The sequence below is a fragment of the Physeter macrocephalus genome, unplaced genomic scaffold (genome assembly GCF_002837175.3).
Source record: "Physeter macrocephalus isolate SW-GA unplaced genomic scaffold, ASM283717v5 random_667, whole genome shotgun sequence".
NCBI classification, from domain to species: domain Eukaryota; kingdom Metazoa; phylum Chordata; class Mammalia; order Artiodactyla; family Physeteridae; genus Physeter; species Physeter macrocephalus.
This window is the reverse complement of record NW_021145869.1, coordinates 31,742-44,070: the sequence shown is the minus strand read 5'-3', so window position 1 is coordinate 44,070 and position 12,329 is coordinate 31,742. Positions and strand designations below refer to the sequence as shown.

At 42.7% G+C, this 12,329-nt stretch overlaps 1 protein-coding gene across 8 annotated transcripts in view; it reads left to right on the top strand.

Moving 5' to 3' along the window:
* Window positions 1-220: 220 nt before the first annotated feature.
* HNRNPF (heterogeneous nuclear ribonucleoprotein F) overlaps window positions 221-12,329 on the top strand; it is a 21,103-nt gene continuing 8,994 nt past the window's right edge. The window contains exons 1-2 of one of the 8 annotated variants that reach the window (XM_007115694.4): window positions 221-294; window positions 621-688. The gene's annotated coding sequence lies outside the window, so the exon portion shown is untranslated. Of the gene's footprint in view, window positions 295-620; window positions 689-1,368; window positions 1,388-12,142; window positions 12,247-12,329 lie in introns of those variants that run through there. The other 7 variants (XM_007115693.4, XM_028485841.2, XM_007115695.4 and 4 more) reach the window with 7 other exon arrangements.

The window sequence follows — 12,329 nt, the reverse complement described above, 5'->3', positions numbered from 1 at the left end:
CTCCCAGTCAGTAGCCTTAGCGGTTCAGCCGTGCCCCACAATTCCTCCCCTCCCCCGACCAGGGCTCGCCCACGTCCCACCCCTCCCCTTCCCGCAGCGCCTCCGGTCCTCAGGCCCTGGCCCCGCCCTACTCCTGGCCGGCCAATCCCGGGCTCCGCTTCGGGAGCGTCACAATGCGCCCTCCCGGCCCCGCCCACAGACGACCGCCTCAGAGACCCCGCCCCGCCGTGATCTTTGCGTCTTTCCGGCTCCGTCTTGGAAGTGGAACTACGCCGCGTCTTCCTGGAGAAAAAGGTAGGGTTGTGCAGGGAAACCGGCCCGCGGTTACGCTGGCAGCCGGGAGCGGGCCGGGGTCGCGGGTTCCTGGGGCTGCTGTTCCCGGGTTCTTGGGCGCAGGGCCGAGGGAGGGCAGGGCACTCGGAGAGCCGAAGGTCTTCCGGAAGCGCCGCGTGCGCACGACGGACGGGAGTTGTGGGCTCGGGCCCGCAGCGCGCCTGACCCTGCCACTCCGGGGGGCCCTCTCCCGGGGCGCGCTGCCAGGGGTTTCCATAGTGATAGTAAACAAGTCTCAACTGCCTCAGCTACAACTGCCAAGTCCCCCGCGTTCCATCCTCCTCTAGGTGTTCAGAGGGACGACTGAGGTACCGGATGTGAAGAAAAGCGGGGGCGTGGAGACTTGGAACCCGAGGTGAGGGGTGGGACGGGCGGCGTGTCCGAGACCCTCATACCGGGGAGCGGCCGGGGAATGGGGCCCCTAGCATGGAGGACCGAGGGGTTGAGATTTGGGGGTCGGGAGGCGGGATCGGAGGTGAAGGCCCGCACACCCGGGACCGATTAGGGACTGGGCCTACTGGGGGTTGGGGACTGCGGGGCTGACATTTGGGGTCGGAGGAGGTGGGATCTGAGGTCAGAGACCATACACCCGGGGACCGACTGGGTACTGAACGCGGGGACCCGGCCCACTGAGGGTGGGGACCGCGAGGCTAAGCTTTGGCCTTAGGGGAGGTGGGTCTGAGGTCAAGGGCCTTATGTTCCGGGACTGGACCGCGGGGCTGAGATTTGGGGTCGGGGAGGCAGAGTCCGAAGCGACGAAGGGAAGGAGAGCCTCGTGCGGACTCCTGAGGGAGCAGAGGCGAGCGCCCCTGCCAGGAGTAGGGTGAGAAAACCAGGCGACCGTGCGAGGGTGTTCATTTTAAAATGAAAGCGGTACTTTCACGTGGCTGAACGCGTCCGCGAGTTGCACAAGACTGGTTGGGTACCTGACTCCTCCCCCCTCCCACGTTCCCGCTCGCCGAGCCTCCACTTTGGAGCTTTGCGGCCTTTTCTTTCTCTTCGTGCGGCGTGTGTGCCCTGAGCCCGTGTAAACATTTGTCTTCTGCTCTCAGAGGTATCGTGTCTGTATTTTGGCTGAAACTCTTTGGTTCTCGTTGTCTTTGCCTGATGACCACACTTCTGCTAAGCGAACTTAATTCGGCCGTTTCTTTTTCCTTGTCCTGTGCTGCTTTTATCTTTGAACGTACTTTTGCTGATTCTTGACTGCGCCCAAGAGACTTCTGGACGCTGCCGGCGCTCGCGCCGCGCCTCCGCCGCCCTGTTCCGGCGTGGCTCACGGAAAGCGGTGCCGGGCGGCCTGGGGGAGGCCGCGCGAGTCTCGGGGACCCGACCGGCCCTGGGCCCCGGTCTCTTACGGAATCGCTTGGGGGTTGCAGCCCCTCCCCGTTAATCTGTACCTTACAGTGTCTCTCGGAGGACCCCCACAGGTTCCCGCCAGACAACCCCAGGCGAGCCCCCCCGACCCCTTCCCCGGCCACCGGCGCGTCCCGCGGGATGCCCTTCGCGGCAGTTTTTTTCCCCTGAGGTCCTGACGAGCCAGCATGCTTCACAAGTGTTCTCGAGGCTCCGGGGGGCCCACGAGCGGCCGCTTCCCGGAACCGCCTGGGTCGGGCGGCGTTGGAGGTGGGGGAGGGGCCCCGGGCGGCAGACGTTAGGGGCGGGCCTCGGCTGGTCGGACCCTCGTGGAACCCGGAGAGTGGAAGGCCGCAAATAATCTTTTAGTGAAAGACATCATCGAAACTATCGATCTTAATATAATTCTTACTCTTACTTTTAGTCACGTTTTTAAAAGTTAACTATTTGTTTCTGAATTTCTAGTAAGAATGAAAATACCTCGAGTTCTCCGGTTAGACAAAAATGTCAGGGTCTATCAGTGAAAAATGATGTTTTCAGTGCTCATTTTTAGACAAGATTTCTTTATTTTCAAGTGAGTAAATTTCTGCTCTTAATGAACATTGAGAGAGATTGCTTTATAACTGGTGTTAAGCAGGTCCAGCGTTTCCCTTGGGGATCTCATCTTCCTATATGCATTTCTGTAAATTAATTAGTTTTATGATTTCCATATTATGGTCTCCTTTTTATTTTTAGTTTTGTCTTTTAGTAACATTCTTTTTGTAGTATTTGCTTTTTGTTTTTGTTTTAACTGGCAGGTGGCTGGTTTTCACTTGAGTATTGCTACAAGGCTCCTTTAAACATAAAATAACTCGAATAAAAATGTGAATTGATTTAAGGGAAAGGATTGATTAGGAGGAGAGTTAGTCCTTGAATATGGCCCAAACTGAGGGAGAGTGGAGACACGTGGTGCGTGCCCTTTGGAGTAGGTGCCTGAAGGGGGTACAGAAATGGGAGGGGGCCTCCTTCCACAGAGGTGACTTTCCCACCAACCTGCCCTCTCCAGTCTGACCTCTGGCTCTCAGGCTCTTTGTAGAAACACATTAATTGACCCTTGCTGGATCCACACACAGAGCTAGGTGTTTGACTACATTTTCTAATCATGTGCTCGTGACCGGTGTATAAGGAGGTATTATTGTATTCCCATCATGCAGATGTGTCCTAGGGACACAGTTGGGACTGGAGCTCAGGTCTGTCTGACAGGGACAGTCCTCTGCCAGGGCCCCTGCCCCTAATTAGTTGCCCTGAGCAAAGATTCTGTGGAAGACAAAAGACTGGGCAAAGGGAGAACCAGGTTCATCTAAGACCAGCCTGGCTTATTTTAACTATTTGTTTGTATTTCTAAGGACTTCTAAAATATAACCACAATACCATTATCACACCTAAAGAAATAATAATTCCTTGATATCATCAAATACCCAGTGTTCAAATGTACCCGATTGTGTAATAAATATTTTTATATAGCTGGTTGGTTTGATTTGGGATCCGAACAAGGTCATTATATGTTTAGTAGATATATATCTCTTAAGTTATGTTTTAAGACAGAGCAGCACTGTCCAACAGAAATATAATGCAAGCCATATAATTTTACATTTTCTGATAAAAAGAAACATAGTTCACTTTAATAATTTAATTTAACATGTTATATATCTAAAATAGACCCAAAATAATCACTTCATCATGTAATAAATTTTTATAATTATTTTATAAAATTTTTGGCTGCGTTGGGTCTTCGTTGCTGTGCGCAGGCTTTCTCTAGTTGCGGTGAATATATAAATTTATTCTTGGCTGCGTTGGGTCTTCGTTGCTGCGCGCGGGCTTTCTCTAGTTGCGGCGAGCTCTCTGTTGCGGTGCGAGGGCTTTGCATTGCGGTGGCTTCTCTTGTTGAGGAGCGCGGGCTCAGTAGTTGTGGCGCACAGGCTTAGTTGCTCTGCGGCATGTGGGATCTTCCCGGACCAGGGCTCGAACCCGTGTCCCCTGCATTGGCAGGCAGATTCTTAACCACTGCGCCCGCCACCAGGGAAATCCCCCAATAAATTTTTTTCCCCCCAGTAAATTGTTAAGTTATATTTTTCATGCTTTTTTTAAAACTAAGCTTTCAAAATCCATTGTGTGCTTATTTTATAGCACATCTCAATTTGTACCAGTCACATGTCAAGTCTGACAAGAGGCTACCTTATTAGACAATGACAATCTAAAGGTTCTCTATTCGTAAAAGTTTTTTCTTTGAACAAATGAGGTTGTGTGTCATGTAGGTTTCCTTCCCCACACTGGGTTTTTCTGACTGCATTCCCATGGTGGTGTTTGAATCTCTGTCCTCTGCATTTCCTGTAAAATGGTAGTTATCCTCTACAGGGTGTCCTGATTCCGTTGAGATTTTATTTTGAAATACTGCATGGGAGGTGCTGTGTACTCCTGCCAGAGGCACATATTGGTTGGTGTTCCTTCTTTGTGATGTAGCAGCTGTTGATGTTCGTTCTCTAAATGCATTGTTTTGTTGATTGTTTCCAGATCAGTGATATTTTAATTCAATATTCTCAATTATTAGCAGGTGTACTTCTGTAGAGAGGAAATTTTCTTCGTTAATCATTTGATTATTCTAAGATGTACTTTATAAAAGGCAGGTTAAGTTTTTGATTCCTTTTTTTATATTTAGTATCCACACCCAGCATAATGAATTGAATCCTTAGACACTAATTTTTCTGGTATCATTATGAAGTCATGGATTTTAACATATAGGATGTGCTTTAATCCACTGTAGCTTTTATTCTCTTTGATGCTCCAATTATTCAATTTTTGGCCAGTGGGAGCCTTTCAGATTGGTTCCTTTCTTGACACAATTTCAGTGGTCTTTGGCTTCCTTGGTTTAAGGCATAATACTTCATTAGGTGGATCCGTCAAAGTTTATTCAACTGGATCTCTAGTGATGGGCAATTGGGTTGTGCTGCAATGGATAGCCTCTGCAGGCGTCTTTTCACTTTCTTGGTCATAGGGGTTGAACCATTTAATATTTTCACAAGCAGTATCTGAGAGTGTCTGCTGATCTACAGCCTCTCCAAGCGGGTTTGTTATCAAAACTTTTGTATTTTTGCCAGTGTGATACGTATTTTAAATGTTGTTTCATTTAAAATTCTAATTTATCTTACATGGTGATGTTGAGCATCTTTTTGTGTTTAAAGGCATTTCTTTTTCTGTCAAGTGTCCATAACTCTAGCCCATTTTCTTTTTTGGATTGTTGGACTTTTTGTTTCTCTCTTTAGAAGTTCTCTCTGTACCTTAAGGGTATTAACACTTTTGGGAAATAAATTGCAAATGTCTTTGCCATTTTATCATTGGTTATTTTGCTTAGCTTATGGTATTTTTAGCCATGCATAAGACGTTTAGATTGCTTTGTTTGTGTGTGTGTATTTTTCTATATTATGAGGTTTGAGTCATGGGTTAGGAAAGTTTTCCCTACTGCCAGTATAAAGACAATTCATCCATGTCTATTTTTCTTCTGTTATTTAGGGTATTTCTTAGAAACATGAAAAATTCTTAGTTAACCCATATTTTACCTTCATCAATATGTTAATGTGACAGTATCAGTGATTGACTTTGAAATGATGAATTACAGTTGCATTCCTGGAATAAATCCAACTTGGTCATGTTATATTAAATAGCTTTGTGTATTGCTGGATTTGGTTGGCTGATGTTTATTTAGGACTTTTTCATGTGAGTTCATGAGTGAAATTAGCCTGTGAGACTTGATAAACTAATTCTAAAACTCTTGGAAAATCAATTCCAAGTTTATTGTAGATCAAAATGTTAAAAAACATAGATGGAAACAACAGAGCTTTAAGTTAAAAAAATATATATCCATATGGCCTTGGGCTAGGAAAAAGGTCTCTTAAACAGGACACAAAAAGCGATAATCATTTAAGGGGAAAAAATGACAAGAATAAAAAAAATTCTAAACTATTATGTTTCCCTTACAGTATGCCTTTTACAAAAATCCTCATAGAGTATAAATATTTTACAAATTCCTACCACACTGTCTCCTTTTAAGTATATCTACATGCAAAGATGGTCCGTCATTGACATCTCCATTCTTCATCTTCCCCTAATTGAGGTCTCTTCTGCTTTACATGAATATTTGGTTAGAATAGTGCTGTCCAATAGAATTATGATGTGAATAATTTTTTTAATTTTTAAATAATTGTTGTATTTCACATACCATACAGTTCACCTTTTTAAAGGGTACAGTTCAGAGGTGCTTTTTTTTGTTGTTGTAACGAAGTTGTGAAAACCATCACCACTATCTAATTTCAGTATATTTTCTTTCTTTAATTAATTAAATTGAAGTATAGTTGATTTACAGTATATATTAGTTTCAGGTGTACAGCACAGTGACTCAATTACAAAATATTGAGTATAGTTCCCTGTGCTATACAGTAGGTCCCTCTTGGTTATCTGTTTTATATACAGGAGTGTGTATATGTTAATTCCAATTTGCTAATTTACACCCCCCCCCTTTGGGAACCATAAGTTTGTTTTCTATGTCTGTGAGTCTCTTTCTGCTTTGTAAATAAGTTATTTGTTTTTGTTTCATTTTTAGATTCCACATAAAAGCGATACCATAATTTGTCTTTCTTGTCTGGCATACTTCATTTAGTGAGATAATCTCTAGGTCTATCCATGTGGCTGCAGATGGCCCCAGTACCTTTTCTTATGTTGAAACACCCTGAAGCATTCTTAAGCATTCCTAGGATAAATCCCACTTGGTCACGGTGTATAATCCTTTTTACAGGTTGCTGGATTCAGTTTGTTAGTATTTTGTTGGAATTTTGTGTCTATACTCATAAGGGGTTATCTTGCGATGTCTGTCTGGTTTTGATATGTTTGCTAGGGATACCATAACAAAGTCCTACAGACTTGGTTACTTAAACAATTTATTGTCTCATAGTTCTGGAGGCCAGAAGTCATACATCAAGGTGTCAGCAGGTTTGGTTCCCTCTAAGAAGCTTGAGGAAAAGGATATGTTCCAGACCTCTCTCTGTGGTTTATAGATGGCTGTCTTCCCTCTGCTTATCTGTGTCCAAATTTCCCCTTCTTCATGTTGGAATGCAGCCCATCTTAATTATGTCATTTTTAACTTAATTATCTCTGTAAAGACTATATCCAAACCTGGTCACATTCTGAGGTACTGGGGGTTAGGACTTTAACATGTGAATTTTGGGGACACAATGTTCAGCCCATAACGGGGTAATTAATACTGGCCTTGTAAATAGAATGCGTTGGAAAATATTTTAATATTTTAATTTAGTATACTTTAATATATATTGTGATTGGTTCAACACATCCAAAGTATCACTTCAATATGTAATCAATATTTTGAAGTTGAGGTTTTAGGTTCTTGTTTTTGATGTTCGCAATTCATTTTAATTTTTAAAATTTAAATTATTATTATTAATATTTTTTTGGCTGCTCCGAGAGGCTTGTGGGATGTTAGTTCCCCCACCAGGGATCGAACCCGCCCTTGGCAGTGAGAGCGCAGAGCCCTAAACACTGGACTGCCAGGAAATTCCCTGCAATTCACTTTATATGTACTAAATTGTATCACTTAGGGCACATCTCAGTTTGTACTTGGCACATTTCAAGTGCTCAGTAGCAGTGTGTGGCTATTGGTACCATATTTTTATCCTTTGTACCTAACTTGTTCTTTTTCCAAAGCAGTTTTTCTCTGTACTTAAAATTTTTTTTTACCATCGTATGCCTGGGTTGTGTGTTTTTAAAGTATCTGTTGGGAACTACACCACTGAGTTTATCTTAAGCCAGGAAAGTTTCCTTCCATTCTTTATCTGTTCTCACCTCCATTTTGTCTTTTTCTCCTTCTGAAATTCCTGTCATTCACATGTTGTTTCTCCTGTCTCATGTTATCTCTTACTCCTCTGAATTTCATCTTTTCCCCCTCATTGTTTCTGGTTTTTGTTCTTTGTTTTGAGCTACTTCTTCCACTTGGTTTTCCAAGCCACTATCCTTTCAATTCATTACTAACTTTATAAATTCAAAACTCAATTTTTAGCACTGGAAAGTTTTTTATTCTGTAATCAAGTATCTGAGAGTGCTTGTTATTTTTTCTGTTAAAATATTTACAGTTTTGTACAGTACTTCTTGTTCCCAGAAAACTGTCTGCTGTTCTAAGCCGTTGTCCGATTTGTGGTATTCTGGTGCTGGAACCCCTCTCAGTACATTGTCATGTTCCTTTCCTCCTCTTGGCTCTATTCTCTACCCCCACGCCCCGCCTCCCTGGGGCAGTGTGCTGTGGTCCCCTGAGCAGCAAACATGGAGCACAAGGAGCTGCAGCTGCCTCCACTCCTATGGCAGCTGCAGGGGACCTGACAAGATGTCAGCTCTCCACCAAGACCCAAGAGGAAGCTCTAGGCCTCCTGAAGGGGCTGTGGGCATTCATTAATACAGATGACGAAATATTTCCCTCAGTTGGGGAGAACAGATTTTAATCTTTAACACTGGAGGTTTCTTTTTCTTTCTTTTTTCTTAAAAATTAATTATTTATTTATTTTGGCTGCACCCGGCCTTAGTTGCAGCATGCAGGATCTTTAGTTGCGGCATGCATGTGGGATCTAGTTCCCCGACCAGGGATCGAAGCCCGGCCCCCTGCACTTGGATGCGCAGAGTCCTACCCACTGAACCACCAGGGAAGTCCCTGGAGGTTTCTTTTTATGAACACCCCACCTGATACTTTTTTTTCTGTTGTATTAGATCTTGATTCTTGAGTCACTAATGCAGTCCGTAATACAGAGCAGTGACTGCTTGCTTGTTCTATGGTGGCTAATAATTTGCCCCTTGTGTTAATTTCAGTACAAGCATTATAGACATAATTTACCTAACATTACACTATTTTTGCTTTTTAGTTAACATAGCTTTTTTTTTTTTTTTTTTTTTTTTTTTTTTTTTGGTACGCGGGTCTCTCACTGTTGTGGCCTCTCCCGTTTCAGAGCGCAGGCTCAGCGGCCATGGCTCACGGGCCCAGCCGCTCTGCAGCATGTGGGATCTTCCCGGACCGGGGCACAAACCCGTGTCCCAAACCCGTGTCCCCTGCATCGGCAGGCGGACTCTCAACCACTGCGACACCAGGGAAGCCCAACACAGCTTTTGAGAAATGAACACTGAGGAAAACAGTGTATTATTACCCCAGACTTAGCTACAGTAAGGTAAAGAGCCTAATAGCTAAAAGATAATGGAAAACAGCTTTCCTATTGCTTACAAATTATGATGTATTTTCTTTGATGGATAAAAATGTAGTAATAGCAACGAACATTTAAAATCATTTATTTTAATCACCCCACTTATAGCTTCTCTTTTTTTTAAAATTGAAGTTGATTTACAATGTTGTGTTAGTTTCTGGTATACAGCAAAGTGATTCATTTATGCATATATATATTCTTTTTCATATTCCTTTCCATTTATGGTTTATTACAGGATATTGAATATAGTTCCCTGTGCTATACAGTAGGACCTTGTTTATCTGTTTTATATATAGTACTTTGTATCTTAAAGCTTCTCTTTTCTTTAATAGCCCTTAGGTAGTTTTATGTGTTGAACTTGGTATGTTGTACAAATTTGGTCAGAGTTCTCACACTTGAGAGGCATGAGCTGCATGAAAATTTAGGTACAGTTGTGTGTGTGGGGGTATACTTTTTTAAAAAGTTGATCCAGACCTGCATCATATTCTCAGGTGGAGTCCCTGACAGCAAAAAAATGTTTTAAGAACCACTGAATTGGGACTTTATAACATTGCTGGGTTGGAAGAGACTTGAGGTTTCTAATGTAGTTTCCAGTAGAACAGGAAAACATTCATAACAAATAGGAATCTGGGCTCTGCTCATATACTGTCCCATGACTGGGAATTGCTTCTTCCCCAGACCCCATGTGTGCTCCTCAAGTGGAAAACAGACAGCAGCAGAAACAATATCTAAAATTCTCTTTTTTGAATTTAGTAAGAAGTGAATATAAAGATTAAAAGGATTCACCACAAAATAAAAATATTTTTACAAAGCAACCAACACCAAAACATATCCTGACCAGCGGCTGCATTTTAAAAACGTAAATAATTTGAACAAGTATCTGGGGGAAATAAGCAGGTAATTAATGTACAAAGGAAAAACAGAATAATATGGTCTTCTAATTTCTACTTTTAAACCTTAGCTTTTTACCAGGGGGAGAAAGTTTAACATTTCCACCCCTGTTCATGCTTCTGATCTGTTTAAATGTCACTTCCTCAGAACCCCAATGTGAGTTAATCCCTGTTTTCTTATTTGAGTTATTTCAGAATTTGTAATACGTTTGTTTGTTTCTTTATTGATTTCCTAGTCCACTGTTCTGTGGACTTAGCAGAGTACCTGCATCTTGTAAGTGCACGATATTTCTGGGTTAATGAATGACTTGAAATTGGGTAAATTTTATCTCCTGCACATCACTCAAATCCTTTCACATGCTTCATTTTCCACCACAATGTTTTTGTTGCAGGGTACGTACTATCAGTTCTTCCTAAACTTGTCTCACTTCTTCCCATCCTGTCTCCATGCATCTGTTCCCATCATTCATTTTCCAGAGAGCAGCTAGACTGTTCTGTTGAAAAGCAAAACTCTATACTACATTCCATTTTGAAATAGTTAAGTATCTTCCCTTAGAGTAAATAAAGTCCAAAATACCGAATCAGGCCTTCAGGGCTTTGGAGGATCTTACTCTGCTTCCCCCTTTTGTGGATCTCCCCGCTGGCTGCAGGTGTTTTGAGGTGCTTTCTGTCTCAGCATTACACTTTCCCCTGTGTCTTCTGTACATGTTGTTCCTTCACCCGGCAGGAACCCTATCATGACTGATCAATTATTAACACTCGACTAGCCAGTTAGCCAGTGTCACCAACCAGTTAAGCCAAGAAAGAACATGTAACGCTACTTAACTGCAACAAATACCTGCAAATAAAATAAGTGAGAAAATGGATGCCAGTCGTTTAAATTACCAAGAATGTATTTTGAAGAGGATTTTAAGAAGTGAAATAAGTGCTCGTGAAGCAGTCAAGATACTCATTTCCATAGAGATACTCTTTCCAAAAACAAGCCAATTTTGTGGCTTAATTTTTCTTCAGAATATTGTTTTCTTTTGAATGTATGAGTTTTTAGTGTCTTTCTCACTCTGTGGGATGGCTGGATTTTGAATCAGATAATTTTGAAGCAGATCCCAGCCATCACACCATTTCACCTACAAACAAATATTTAAAATATCTCTAAAAATTAATTCCTTTATTTTTAAACATAACTGCAATTCTATCATATCTGACATAAGTAAAATCAGTGTTCAAGTATCTCCTAAATTGTCTCATAAATGTTGACCAATTTGTTTGAATCAAGATCCAGATATGTCCCATGCATTGTGAATCCTTGATAATTCTCTTAAATTTCTTTTATTCAATAAGTGCTCCCTTGGAGATATTTTGTTGAATGCCTGGCTAGTGTCCTTGTGAGTTACTACCCACAGTCTGGCGTTGTAGGCTGCATGATCATATTCTAACCTAGAACCATTCCTTTTCCCTGAAATTCTGTAATTTGTTCGTTATTTCTAGTAAATAGATTAAGACTTTTTCCTCTTAGATAATTTTATTACTAAAAGTATTAAACATACACAAAAGTAGAGACAAAAGTATGAAAGTCCATGTACCCATCCCCCAGCTTCAATAATTACTAAATCATGGCCCATGTTGTTTCATCCGTACTCCGACTCCCTGCAGATTATTTAGAAACAGATTCTAGGCATCAGATGTATATCGAATGACTTTTTAAAAAAAAATCACAGCAGCATAGCTACAACTAAAATTTTATCATTTCTCAATGTAAAGTCAGTCACTGTAAAGATTACTGCAATTGCCTTATAATTGTTTTCCAGTTCATTTGAATTAGGAGTCAAAAGTTAATAAAATGTAACTGCTTGTTAGGTTATGAAGTTTAAGAATTGCGTGTTTTAAAATTAATCTTTTTAAAATTGTGTAAAAATATTTACATGACTAGGCTCAAATCTACAAAACAAGGTACTGTATACACAAAGACATTCTACCTTTTGTTCATTAGTTTCCATTCTGAATCTTTTCCTGCCTTCAGAGATGATTTTTTTTTAATTTAAATTTTATGGTTTCTCCTTCCACATGAGTGCTGCCGGTCACCCCTCCCCTCCGCCCGTACTCTGGACTTTTCTCCACCCTGGCACCTCTCCTGAGAGCTCACTCAGAACGGTCTTCCTCGTTGCTTTCCTTCCCTCCTCCTCCCACTTCCTGCCTTGGCCGACCGCGCGGGCCGCACCTGCAGGACGCGTTTCCATTGGTGACATCTTGGCGGGCCCGTCGGTGGCACTTCCTCCTTTACACCCCGTGACCCACGTCCGGCTCGCCGCCCTCCCAGTCACGCGGCCTCTGCCTCCGGGACGCAGCCCCGCGCGCCGGCCTTCCGGACTCCAGGCCCCGGACCCGTCGTGGTGAGCCGCCGCGAGCGGACGACCCCCGCCCGCACTCCCCCCAACCCCCGCCGGTCTCGGGAACTCTTCCCCACCTCCTCCCG